The 12,289-nt window shown below is 43.7% G+C and overlaps 1 protein-coding gene across 1 annotated transcript in view; it reads left to right on the plus strand.

The window, feature by feature from the left end:
- The window catches only part of LOC147606977 (alpha,alpha-trehalose-phosphate synthase [UDP-forming] 1-like), a 119,402-nt gene that overhangs the window by 46,578 nt on the left and 60,535 nt on the right, over window positions 1–12,289 (plus strand). The gene's annotated exons all lie outside the window — the stretch shown is intronic.

The following is a 12,289-nucleotide window of genomic DNA, read 5'->3' on the forward strand; positions in this document are numbered from 1 at the left end:
CATTCAAAGACTGTTTTGCTGACTCATTGCCAGGTGAACTACCTCCCCAAAGGCCCGAAGATCATTGCATAGATCTTGTGCCAGGTAGTTCTCCACCTAACAAACCCGCATACCGAGTAAGTGCTGCACAACAAGAAGAAATTATGAAGCAGGTTAACGAGCTTTTAGAGAAAGGTTTGGTTCAGCCCAGTTCCTCACCTTACTGCTCTCCTGTGCTTCTTGTTCAAAAGAAGGACGGATCATTCCGTATGTGTGTAGACTATAGAGCTTTGAACAAGCTTACCATCAAGAACAGATTCCCTATTCCACGTATTGATGATATCTTGGATAAGCTTGATGGTTCAGCTTGCTTTAGCAGACTTGATTTGAAGAGTGGTTATCACCAGATTCGCGTGGTGCCACAAGATGTCCATAAGACTGCATTCAGGACAGCCTTCGGATTATATGAATTCTTGGTAATGCCTTTTGGTCTCACCAATGCTCCTGCTACTTTTAATCGTATGATGGATAGGATATTCCGATCCCATCGCAAGTTTACAGGAGTCTTCTTTGATGATATCTTGGTTTTCTCCAAGAATGAGCAGGAACACAGAACTCATTTGGTCACAGTGTTCGAAGAGTTGCGGAAGCATAAACTTTTCGTCAATGCCAAGAAAAGTGAGTTTTTCCTTTCAGAGATTCATTATCTGGGACATATTGTATCCAAGGATGGAGTTACAATGGATCCTGCAAAGATAGAGACTATTCGGAATTGGCCCGAATTGCAAAACGTACATCAAGTACGTAGTTTTCTGGGATTATGTTCGTATTACAGGCGTTTCATAAGGCATTTTTCTATGATTGCCACTCCTCTACATGATCTCACAAAGAAGAAAACTGTTTTCAAATGGACTTCAAAGGAACAGGATGCTTTCTTGCAGCTCAAGCATGCGATCATATGTGGTCCAGTATTGATTGTTCCTGACTTGCACAAGTCATTCGTAGTTGAATGTGATGCTTGTGGTGATTGCATAGGAGCTGTCCTAAATCAAGAAGGGCATGCAGTTGCATACGAGAGCCGTCGTTTGCATGATGCTGAGCTTCATATGGATATCTATGAGAAAGAGCTCTTGGCTGTAATTCACGCCTTAAAGATTTGGAAACATTATCTTCTTGGGGCTGAATTTGTGGTCAAGACAGATCATCAAAGCTTGAGATACTTTCTATCTCAAACCAAGCTTTCAGAGAAGCAAATGAGAATGGCGAATTTTCTTTCCATGTTTCATTTTCAGATTGTGCATACTCCAGGAAAGAAAAATGTCGTGGCCGATGCACTATCTAGGAGGCCTTATATTGCTGCAGTCTCAGTGGCCTCTCATGGAGATCTATCTGCTATGAGAGATTTGTATCATTTGGATGCTGATTTTTGCCATATATGGACTGATTTGATGGCTGGTCATTCACATGCCTCTTATGTTATCAATGAGGGTTATCTCATGAAGGATAATTGCCTATGTGTGGTGAAGGATTTGCGTCCAAAGGTTATGGACGAATGTCATGCTCCACCTTATGCTGGTCATAGAGGTATTATGCCTACTACTCGCATGATTCAGAGGTATTTCTTTTGGCCAAGCATGCCTAAAGATATTGAGGCTTATGTGCGTGCATGTATTACTTGCCAAAAGGTGAAATTTGACAGGCAAAAGCCTCCAGGTTTGCTTCAGCCATTGCCTATTCCCTCGCAACCTTGGGAAAGTATTACGATGGATTTTATTATGGATTTGCCTAGATCCCAGCATGGGAATGATGCTATTTGGACTATTGTGGACAGGTTTAGCAAGCAAGCTCACTTCTTGCCCGTCAAGAAAACCATTAAAGCTGATCATATGGTAAAGCTTTTTCTTGCTAATATTTTCAAGCATCATGGTATGCCTAAATCCATTGTTGGGGATAGAGATCCCAGATCTACAAGCCTATTTTGGAGGGCTTTGTTTGATAATATGGGTACTAAGCTTGAATTTTCATCAGCTTATCATCCCCAAACGGATGGCCAAAGTGAAGCTGCGAATTCAGCAGTGTTGGATTTATTGAAGTGTTATGTGGCAGATCAGAAGAGTGCATGGGAGAAGTATCTTCCACTTGTTGAGTTTGCTTACAACAATACAATCCATGCTTCCACAGGAAAGGCTCCGTTTGAGATTATTTATGGCAGAGTGGTCTTGCCACCCATCCTTCGTACCAAGGATGAGATTTTTGCTGCTGATGAATATGTTCGAGACTTGGATGTTGCCTTTGGTCAGGTGCGAACAGCCATTGCAAGATCTCAGGATAAGCATAAAAAGGCTGCTGACAAGCATAGAAGGGACATGGAAGTCAAAGAAGGTGATTGGGTATTGCTGAAATTTGAGAAGGCTAGGCTTCGGAAGAGGCCAGGACGAGAAGGATCATATCCTAAGCTTTCTCCTCGCTATTATGGACCCTTCAAGGTGATTCACAAAATCAATGAAGTGTCCTACAGGCTTGCTTTACCTAATCATTGGAAGATTCACAATGCTTTTCATGTGAGTCTATTTCGGAAATATGTGGGGCCAGATCCTGCTGAGCCTGTCACAGAAGATCCGCCAGAGATTGAAGAGCTTGAGGAGATCCTCCAGCCAGAACAGATTGTTTTTCACAAGGAGAGAAAGCTACCTGCAGGAAAGCTTTCCAGGAGATACCTTGTGAAGTTTAAGAATTATTTGCCTATTGATGCCAAATGGGTAAATCAAGATTATTTTGCAGATTATCCACAATTGTTGCACGCATATCTTGAGGCTTTTAAGTTGAGGTCAACTCTTTAGAAGCCCGGGGGGATGTCACCAATTGGCCGACCATTTGGTCCATTCCCACATTTTTGCGTCTCGTTCACTTGAGGCCAGGCCGGTGTCTCATGTGAAGAGGCCAGTATTTTGCTGACATGGACGGGAGCCAGACTGGTGCCACCCGTGTGTTAGCAGGATGGTGTCGTATGGACGGGAGCCAGATCAGTGCCACCCGTGTATGACCTGGACTGTGTTCGATCCATGGGACTGTCACGCCATGGAAGAGCCAGTATTTGTGCCGTGTTTTACCTATGGGACTGTCACACCTAGGGAAACTCGTGCCTGGAACTGTCTTACCTATGGGACTGTCACTCCATAGGAAGACCAGGTTTTTATGTAATAAATGTCGTGCCAGTTTTGTGCCGACAGATATTTTGTACATGTTCCATGAACGGGAGATATGTCCATGTTACTTTTTGCACATGCACACATATTTTGCATGTTTGAAACTGTTTTCGTATGACATGTATTCGTGTGTTTGCCTGCCTGACGTGTTACTTACTGAGCGGGGACGCCTGCCAGTGAGTCGTGAAGTGTGCCCTGTATTCTGACGAGTTTCAGTGCATGTGAACAGGTGGTAAGTATATGGTACATGTTGTTTTAATGTTTTAAATACTAACCCTTTGATTTATAAGGTGAAGTGTTCACATTCATTTAAATGTGGGCACCACTTTGGGCACCCACTTTGGGGCCAAGGTGGGGAGCCCCATTTAAGTGAGTGTGGGGGTGGGCAAAGGCACCCACCCAAACTCCCCCACCCTCATGCAAGCGTGGAGTTAAACTCCACATTAATTTTATTAAAAGAAAGGGCCCCCTTCAAGCGTAGCATCCATCGCTTCTCCCTGGCATTGATTTTTCACCAATTGGCGACTCTTCCCATATAATTCTGCTGGCGACTAGCTTACTGCAGGCGGCTCCTTTATTCTGCACGTACCTGTCCCCAGGCGGCTGGCTGCGAACTGCACAACAGGTGGCCACCACCTATCTACGTACTGCTGCGCATGTTGTCATCCAGGTGGCTGCGCAGGTTGGTGTTTACCCACAGGCTGTACTGCTGCGCATGATCTTCTCTAAGGCGACTACACTTCTGTACCCTCTGCTGGCGGTTACAACCTAAACTAGTGGCTGCGCTGGTTATCCTGTGGGCTGCTCTCTACACCACAGGTGGCTGCGCCTACACCACCTTCACTTCTACAGGCGGGCTACGCAGTCTACAGCCAAGTGTTACTGGTTGCAGCCAAAACCCTCTTACATGCTCTTACAGGCGGCAGTAATTTGGCAAATAGGTGCTGCTTGTTTTATCTTACAAAGGTGGTACATCCTATCTCCATTGGTGTTCTACAAGGAGACTCCACATCACCTGGAAGACCTCTTCATACTCTGAGGATTGGTTTTCATATCAACCATCTACAAGTAAGTGATTTTCAGATTTGAGTAAAGTATTATATGTTTAAACCTGGTAAAAGATTCGTCCCGCTCGGTCTACACCCGTTCGGTGCCGGGTTGTCCAAGCTATATGGGCGAACCTCGGTCCAAAGGTGCTGAGATCGGGAGAGCCAGGCGTTAGTACGAGAGCGCCTGTCTGTGCGTGGTCTCGGAACACCAGTGTGGTGCTCTCCGCGGAGTCCAGTGAAAGCACAGGACCGTAGCGATTGGACCACACTAGTGGTCAATCTGCTTCGAGCTTCTACATCGAAATTCGAGCTATTTGTTTAGTACTGTTTTCATATGTACATGGACATTATCTGGTTCTCAGAACCCATGGAGCATTGTATTCTTTAAATACTCCCAATAAATATATCATATATTGAGGGGGGGGTCGGCCCGTTCCGGCCCCAGTGCTGGTGTCCATCTTTCCATTTCTGTTCATTTAAATTTCAAGTTGTTTTAAGTTGTCCATTTCATATTTGTGGTTTTAAAGTTGTGCTATTAAACGTGTAGGTGTCCAACTGAGTCTTTCCCACTTGACGGGATCGGTTTCACGTTGAGTCTTTCAAGGATGTACTCTATCCTTGGATGGGGAACTTATTCTTGATTGTCAACTTGTTCAAGGCTCGGTAATCCACACAGACACGTGCGGTCTTTTCTTCTTGTGGACAAAAAGAATCGGTGCATCAAATGGAGAGGATGAAGGCCCAATGAAACGAGACCAAAGCAACTGTGCTGGTTGCGTCTCCAACTCAGCTGCAATGCCTTGGAAAGACGATATGGAAACTTACTGGGTGGCTTAGCTCTAGGCAACAACTCTATACGATGGTCTTCAGGACGAGAGGGTGGAGGTCTTGGTGGAAGATCATCCCTCAACATGATGTCTTGAAACTGGAGGAGAAGGCCTTTCATCTGTGGCTCTAATGGAGTCGTGGTGGATGTCGCTATCTGCCGTGGGCAGCTATAGATCATCGCACACTCAACTCCCTTTCTAATAGCTCTATTGGCTTGAAGGTGGGAAATAGCGGAGTATCCTGGATGCTGCAATCCCCGTGAATGATAGTAGGCTCAAGGAAACCTTCGACCATCGTGAAGGTGTCCTGCCTCCAATCAAGAACCACTGAATTCCAAGGATCATGTCACACCCGAGAAGGGGCGAGACGATGAAGTCCCTATGAAACTGAGCCTTTTGGATTGTGAAGGCAAACTGTTGAGCTTTTTAGGAAATATGGGTATGCAGGTTGGGAGTGAACCCGTCCACGTCCAAATGATACGGCACAAGGGCTGCCCCTTCGCTGCGCCATAAGCTTGAATAAGACCTTTTTGACGCTCCTCAATGCCGCCCTCCTGCTTATCATCGAATACCACTGCGGATACTGCATTCAAAGCGGGCAAAAGCTGAACAACATTGGTGGTTGAGGGTGGGGGTGGTACAGCTGTGGCGGTAGCCATTGTAGAGGCTGGTTGTTTGCCTTTTTCCGCTTGCCATTTGGTACAATCCTTCTTGGCATGTCCCGTGTGGTAGCAGAAAAAACAACGGTTCTCTTTCAAGTACCGCTCCTTCTCATCTGACTGTCCAGTAACGGCCTCCTTGATCTTTTCTTCAGGGGTCTTCTTAGGTCCATCTTGTCACTCCTTGCCACTAAAAGAGCTATTGTCACATGCACACCTAGGCATTCATAAGAATTAAGCAGAGCGTTCTTGGCATTAAGCATGGCATTCAAGCATTAGGCCAACATTGTGGGCAGTGGACAGGAGTGTACAGCAGCGGACAGGGAGATATCAACAGCCGCCACAGCATTTAATGCAGCCGACTGGTATTAGTCTCAGTCATGGATAATTTCTGCAGGCCGATAGTCCTAGGTACAACCGACCAGCATCAAGTTCACATATAAAAGGCCAAGCACCTCATTTAGTTCATTCTCTCTTATCGTTTTGGTGGTCTTCAGCCCAAGGCCCTAGGAAGGTGTGGAGTTCAGCATTCAACAGTTCAACATTCAGCATTCAATCAGCATCATCTTCGTAGATCTTTTCAAATCTGACTTGTAACCATTGCATTGTGTTGAAACCTTTCTTTATCTCTTAAGTGTTACTAAGTATAGTTTAGTTAAGGCTAAGGTTGTTTTACTACGATCAATCCCTCTCATGTCACATTGGTATCAGAGCATTACAGGGTAATCAACCTTAGTTCATCCCTTAAGTCATTCAGTAAAGCATCATGATAGTCGATTCCACTTAGTTAAATCCATTTCTCAAGATCTGGCAGGCCATCCTTGGGGTTTTCCCCTGAGGCATGCATCAGCAACCCATTCATTTGCATTCTTGCGTAGCATATAGGGTAGCACATGGCTTGCATCGGTATAGAAGTCATCCTAGCAGTCCAGTAAAGATAGTCATTCTAAGCATCTTGCATCTACAAGGCATACATGATTTACCCATGAGTTTTCTGGGGAAGAATGACATCCATCATCAAAGGAGAAAATGGAATTTTGGGCTTCAACTGGCATCGGCAGGGGGGTTCTCTTCCACATAAGAAGACGGAAGTGTTGAAATTTATGCATCTGAGTGTTTTGGGGCTGTACCTATTATTGGGTATTTTATGCATTTTCTCCTATTTATTTGTCTTGTGAGCAACCGGCCAGCTCACTCATGCACTATATAAGGAGTTCCCCCATTATCCACTATTTCATCCACTTCCCTTGCACAAGTTCAACATCTCTTGCTGGCCTATTGCCATTGTAAAGCTTCAAGCTAATATAAAAGGTGATCTTGTCCACAAGCTCTCTCTACTCTCTCTCGTCTTGTTTATGCTTCCGCCTGTGCATTCTCCAACATGGTATCACTCGCTTAGGTTCAGGTTACTCCGTCTTTTGCAAATCTGCCCGCCTTCTCATCTGTACGTTGCGTTTTCTGCCCTAGCTCCTCTTGGCTGCAGATCAGTCCCGAACAGTGGCTTTGTTTTCATACACTGTTGCGTTTTCTGGTCCAGCCAGCCGGCTAGTTTGGTGGCTGCATTTTCTCCTACAGAGGCCAGCCGGCCAGGTACTTGGCTGCGCTTTCTTCTACAGGGGCAAGCATTGGAGTTTTGGCTGCAAATTCTGCATCAGCATTAGTTGTTGGTGAGTTCTCTTGCATGTGGAGTTGCTAGACAAGTGGCTGTACATTTCCTTCTTCCTCCACGAGTCCCTACCCTTCTAGTAAGCCTCCTCCGGACTATGATGTGATTTCTCGATCTTTGTGGTGCCAGGTCACATCCACTCAGTTGGATTTTGATGATCTTAGCTCCCTACTTTTGGAGGAGTCCGTTCTCGTTTCATAGGGTAAGTTGAAGGGCAAATACTCCTGGTTGCAGGAGGGGGCCCTTAATTAATGTGACATGTGAGGGATTGATCGTAGTAATCACAACCTTAGGCTAACTAAAACTTCACTTAATGATGCTCAAGAGATAAGACCAAGTTGTCAATGCAATGCAGCTATATTATATGCAATGGTTACAAATGAGATCTATAAATAGATCTATGCTGAATATGCTGGTGGAGAATGACTGTTCCTTGCTCCACTGCTGAGGTCCACCCTTGGATGCCGGCTTCCCTCTATGTAGGAGGTAGGAAGCTGAACTATATGCTGAATATGCTGACTACTCCTGATCTGCTGACTTCCCTTGTCTCCTAGGAAGGAAATGTTGAAGAGGATGAGATCTCCTGCTGAATATGAGAGATAATGGACTGAATCTGACACGCTTCTATTTATATGCTGAGCTGCTGCTGGTCGGGTACCTTTACTGCAGTTGGCCAGGTGTTAATGCTCACGACTTCATTAAATACTCCAAATAATGCTGTCGGCTACTGAATGCTTCTGTCGGCTGGTTGTAACAGGCCCCGACTTGATATAATAAATGCTATTAAATGCTCTAGATGCTATGATTGCCTTATGTGCTGAAGATGGGGCTGAACCAGTTCCATACATGCTGGGAATGCCTGGATAATAATTAAAATGCTCTGAATAACACTTAATGATCCTGAAATTTGAATGCTATCTGCTGAATACTTATGAATGCTTGATGATGCCATGCATAGTTGCAAACATTCTCATTTGCATAGGTTAGCAAACGTTTGCTACATTCTCACGTTTGCAACACCTTGCAAACTTGACTTTTTTTGCAGCTTAAAAATTTGGGCGGCCGGCCATGTTTTAGGTTTTTCTTGGGTAGCGTGTAAATACTAAACATTGGGTGGCATGGCTCATCAAAGCGTACCGAATTAAAATGTTGAATGTTGGGAATCACACTCAAGTAAACTGCAATGCAGGGAGTACAATCGCCATTCACCTTTCAACATTGTGAAGAAGCTTGAAGGTGTGTGATCCGTCGCCCACTATAGCCTAAAGCCTACAACTTCCAGGTAGAGTGTCTATTGATATTTTTGAAATTTGAAACTCTCCCAGAAAAGCCCCAAATTTGACATGTTAGTCTACCGAGATGGTTTTCTTTTGGAAATTGGCCATCTACGCCAAGGTTTGAAGCATTCTTTAGCAAACTTGGCAAACTCGAATGCGAATGCACAAATGCAACGAATGCTTGCAACTATGATGCCATGTCATTTGTACACCTGATAGGTGTGCACGCGACAATTAAGTAGGCAGATTAGGGATCTCGAGTTAACCTTTCAGAAAGAGATGGACGCTCTTAGATTGCCCCTTCAGTTCGCAAACTGAGGCCAAAAGTGGAGAACTAGAATGGAAATTGACATGGTGTCGTTTGTGCATTCTCTCTCTTTTCGGCTCTATCTCCTGTGAATAAAGATCAAAGTGGATTGCTTCTTGCTCACTAACATAAAGGTATAAAGGTCTTGCTGTGCATTACACGATCATACCAGTTGCCTGTTAGAGATGAGGTGAGGACAGAAAGCTTGCTCCATAATAGGATGCAAAGTGATCTCATAGTGCTATGGCCATTCAGTACTCTGGGTGAGATGTGACTGGATTTTTTCTTGTCGCATATTTTTGGACGCAAGACAACTGAAACTAGTTATGGTTCTCGTGGGAGAGAATGTGTTTCACCTCCTCCAGCACCATGAAAACCAGCAAGAATCCAACCATCACTTAGAATAAGAAATAGCAACACATACAATGAGGATGAAGATCATACACTTGAAGCTTTTGAGTGGCTTTGATACAAAATGAAATAGCCTCTTGCTCGCGAATGCAAGATGCACACAAACTAACCGGTGAAGTGATCGGTGGCTCACCTTCCACACATAGCTCCAGTTGGAGCACCCCTGATGGCTCCCTCTAGTGATAGCCGATGATCGGGCATGGCTGCTTTGTATGGGAGAGGTGGACCTTGGCTAGACCAAAGTGGGTCTTGAGGACTAGAATTATAAGGATCCCGTTACATGGCTGAATTCCCCTTTTCTCCCTACTCCAGTGCATCATAGGATCAACCATGGAGCCATGGAGGATGAAATCTCTCCATGGTCGTTGAGTGAGAAGAAGAGAGAGAAGAGAAAGGTAGAGCACACAAGAGAGAAAGTTGGGCAAATACAAGGTGATTGTATTATAAATGATATGATATGAAGTACCAAGTACAATACCCTTTTATAGGCATCAAACCCTATCTTTTTACTCTAACTAAGAGGTTGTTCAGACCTAGAGTGTTCACACCAAGTTGGCTATAGACCTAATTGACCAGATGCCCTTATCTACTATGATACCAATGCTAGCTCTACTTAACTTACTGTTTACAATGCTGTTTATGATGACCATCTAAGTGCCCGTAGGTCTTACTCATGGTGGTTTACAATGCCAGTTAATGAAATGACAGATGCTAGACATCTAGTTATGATTACAATTCACTTAGAATAGAGGGGTGACCATAGGTAGGCTGCACTAAGAAACCACCTAGGTCTAAGAAACCACCTATGTCTTTTATAACATCAAGGCTATATAACAAACCCAAAAAGTCCAAAAGATTCAGATTTTGGGGGATGACCCGGGCGGAGAACCTTTGACTCAACATAAAATAGAATTTAGAAATAAAGGGAGAATCTCCCCTCGATGACCAATATGCTGATGAAGATCTTCTTGATATAGCTCGTAATGTCGATGTAAATGCCCTTGGTCTTCTTCATTCTTGATTTCATTGTGTAATGAACTCCATGTAGGCAAAGATGGATCTTATTCTCAATGTGTTCATGAAGCTTGAGTCTTGACATGATGATGATGCATATCCCTTTCAGATGATAATGCATTAAATCTGCTTAAAGGGGTCTTAGCCTTGTCAATGTGGCCAGTGTCTTGCCCTTGTACAATTGATTTATCAGTATGATAGATGAGTTACATGAAACATATAAGCTCATAATTCCCATTGTCTCACACAATGCGAATACAGATTTATATCCGGTTTTGGATTAACAAATTGACTACTCAAATCAAGGGGCAAATCTGATTTGATGCTTTACAGAGGTTTAGCAACACTTGAATGTGAGATATGAATCACTAATGGCCCTAAAAACTTTAGATGATTAGCACTAATTATGGTATTAGTGAAAATAATTTTCTGTATTTGAGCAAAAAATACCCTGATTTGGAGAGCACTATTGGAGGGGCAAATCACCAATATGAAGCTTTGACAAGCAATACCAAGTCCCCAATGGTAGGGTTGAACCCTCAATGGTCCAAGAACACAAGGATTAGTGCCGATTAATTACTGATTAGTAGATGCAATTTACTGTTAGTAGTACAGAAGAAGGGGCAACTTGGAGCTTTCAATTGAAGCACCAAATGATGGGGCTTTTGCAAAGTAAGCACAAACCCAATAGTAGCAGCTCCAATTGATGAGTTTTGAACTCGTACATACATGATTAACAATGCTTAATCAAGATTAATCTTATCTTTACGAAAATTTTGTTTGTTTTTGGTGATTCTCTTCTTTCTTTTAAAATTATTCGTAAGTTTAGATTCATCTGGCCTTATGATGGTATAAATATTATCTTTACCAAAAGTGCTTCTCTTTGAATGTCCAGGCTGGAGGCGGCTTTTGTAGACGTTTATTCGTGAAGCTGATGCTGTAGATGGATTCACCATCATCAAAAACCCCCCGGGGTAGCCTGGAATTAGGCCAAAAGTGTGCAAGTAGCTTGTCATTGCGTTTTTGCCCAAAATTGTAGCATTTTTTTAATCAACTGCTCCCGGTGTTAATCAGCGTGAATTCGATCAATTGAGGCTGCTGCCGGGTGTGTCCTTGAGATGGGAAGAGGCTCCAATTGATGGATTGAGCAATGGTTTTGTGTTTGGAGAGCAAACAAGGCTCCAATGACAGGGGGTAGAGAAGGAGATGGCCTAACTAAGAATAAATGGCGAAAAATGATAACATGGGTAATTACTCACTAATCATGATTAGGGTATATGATGATGAGTAGGGATTAAGCATGAATCACTTAGAAGAATGGCTTTGATACTGTGTTGGCAATCACAGGATCAACCATGGAGCTATGGAGGATGAAATCTCTCCATGGTTGCGGAGTGAGAAGAAGAGAGAGAAGAGAAAGCTTGAGCACACAAGAGAGAACGAGTTGGGAAAATACAAGGTGATTGTATTATGAATGATATGATATGAAGCACCAAGTACAATACCCTTTTATAGGCATCAAACCCTATCTTTTAACTAAGAGATTGTTCACACCTAGTTGGCTATAGACCTAATGAATGGATGCCCATATCCCCAGTGTCACATGGTATTTTGGTGTATTTCTAAAACCTTCGCTAAACCAAAGTGGGCCTTGAGGACTGGAATTGTAAGGATCTCGCTACACGGCTGGATTTCCCTTTTCTCCCTACTCCAGTGCACCTTCAGTGGCAGATCAAGCTTCAGCAATGGGTCACTCAGGAAGATTGGTAGGTGGAAGGTACGACAGGCTAGATCCTATGAGAGTTATGGGGATGCCTCCGAGTTTTTGCCTCTGCAAGGGCACTTTGTTTCTAATGTCGATAGCTTATCATCGCCTTTAGGTTGGAGCATGGGT

The sequence above is a fragment of the Cibotium barometz genome, chromosome 56 (assembly GCF_041138505.1).
Source record: "Cibotium barometz isolate CiBa-2024 chromosome 56, ASM4113850v1, whole genome shotgun sequence".
Taxonomy (NCBI): domain Eukaryota; kingdom Viridiplantae; phylum Streptophyta; class Polypodiopsida; order Cyatheales; family Cibotiaceae; genus Cibotium; species Cibotium barometz.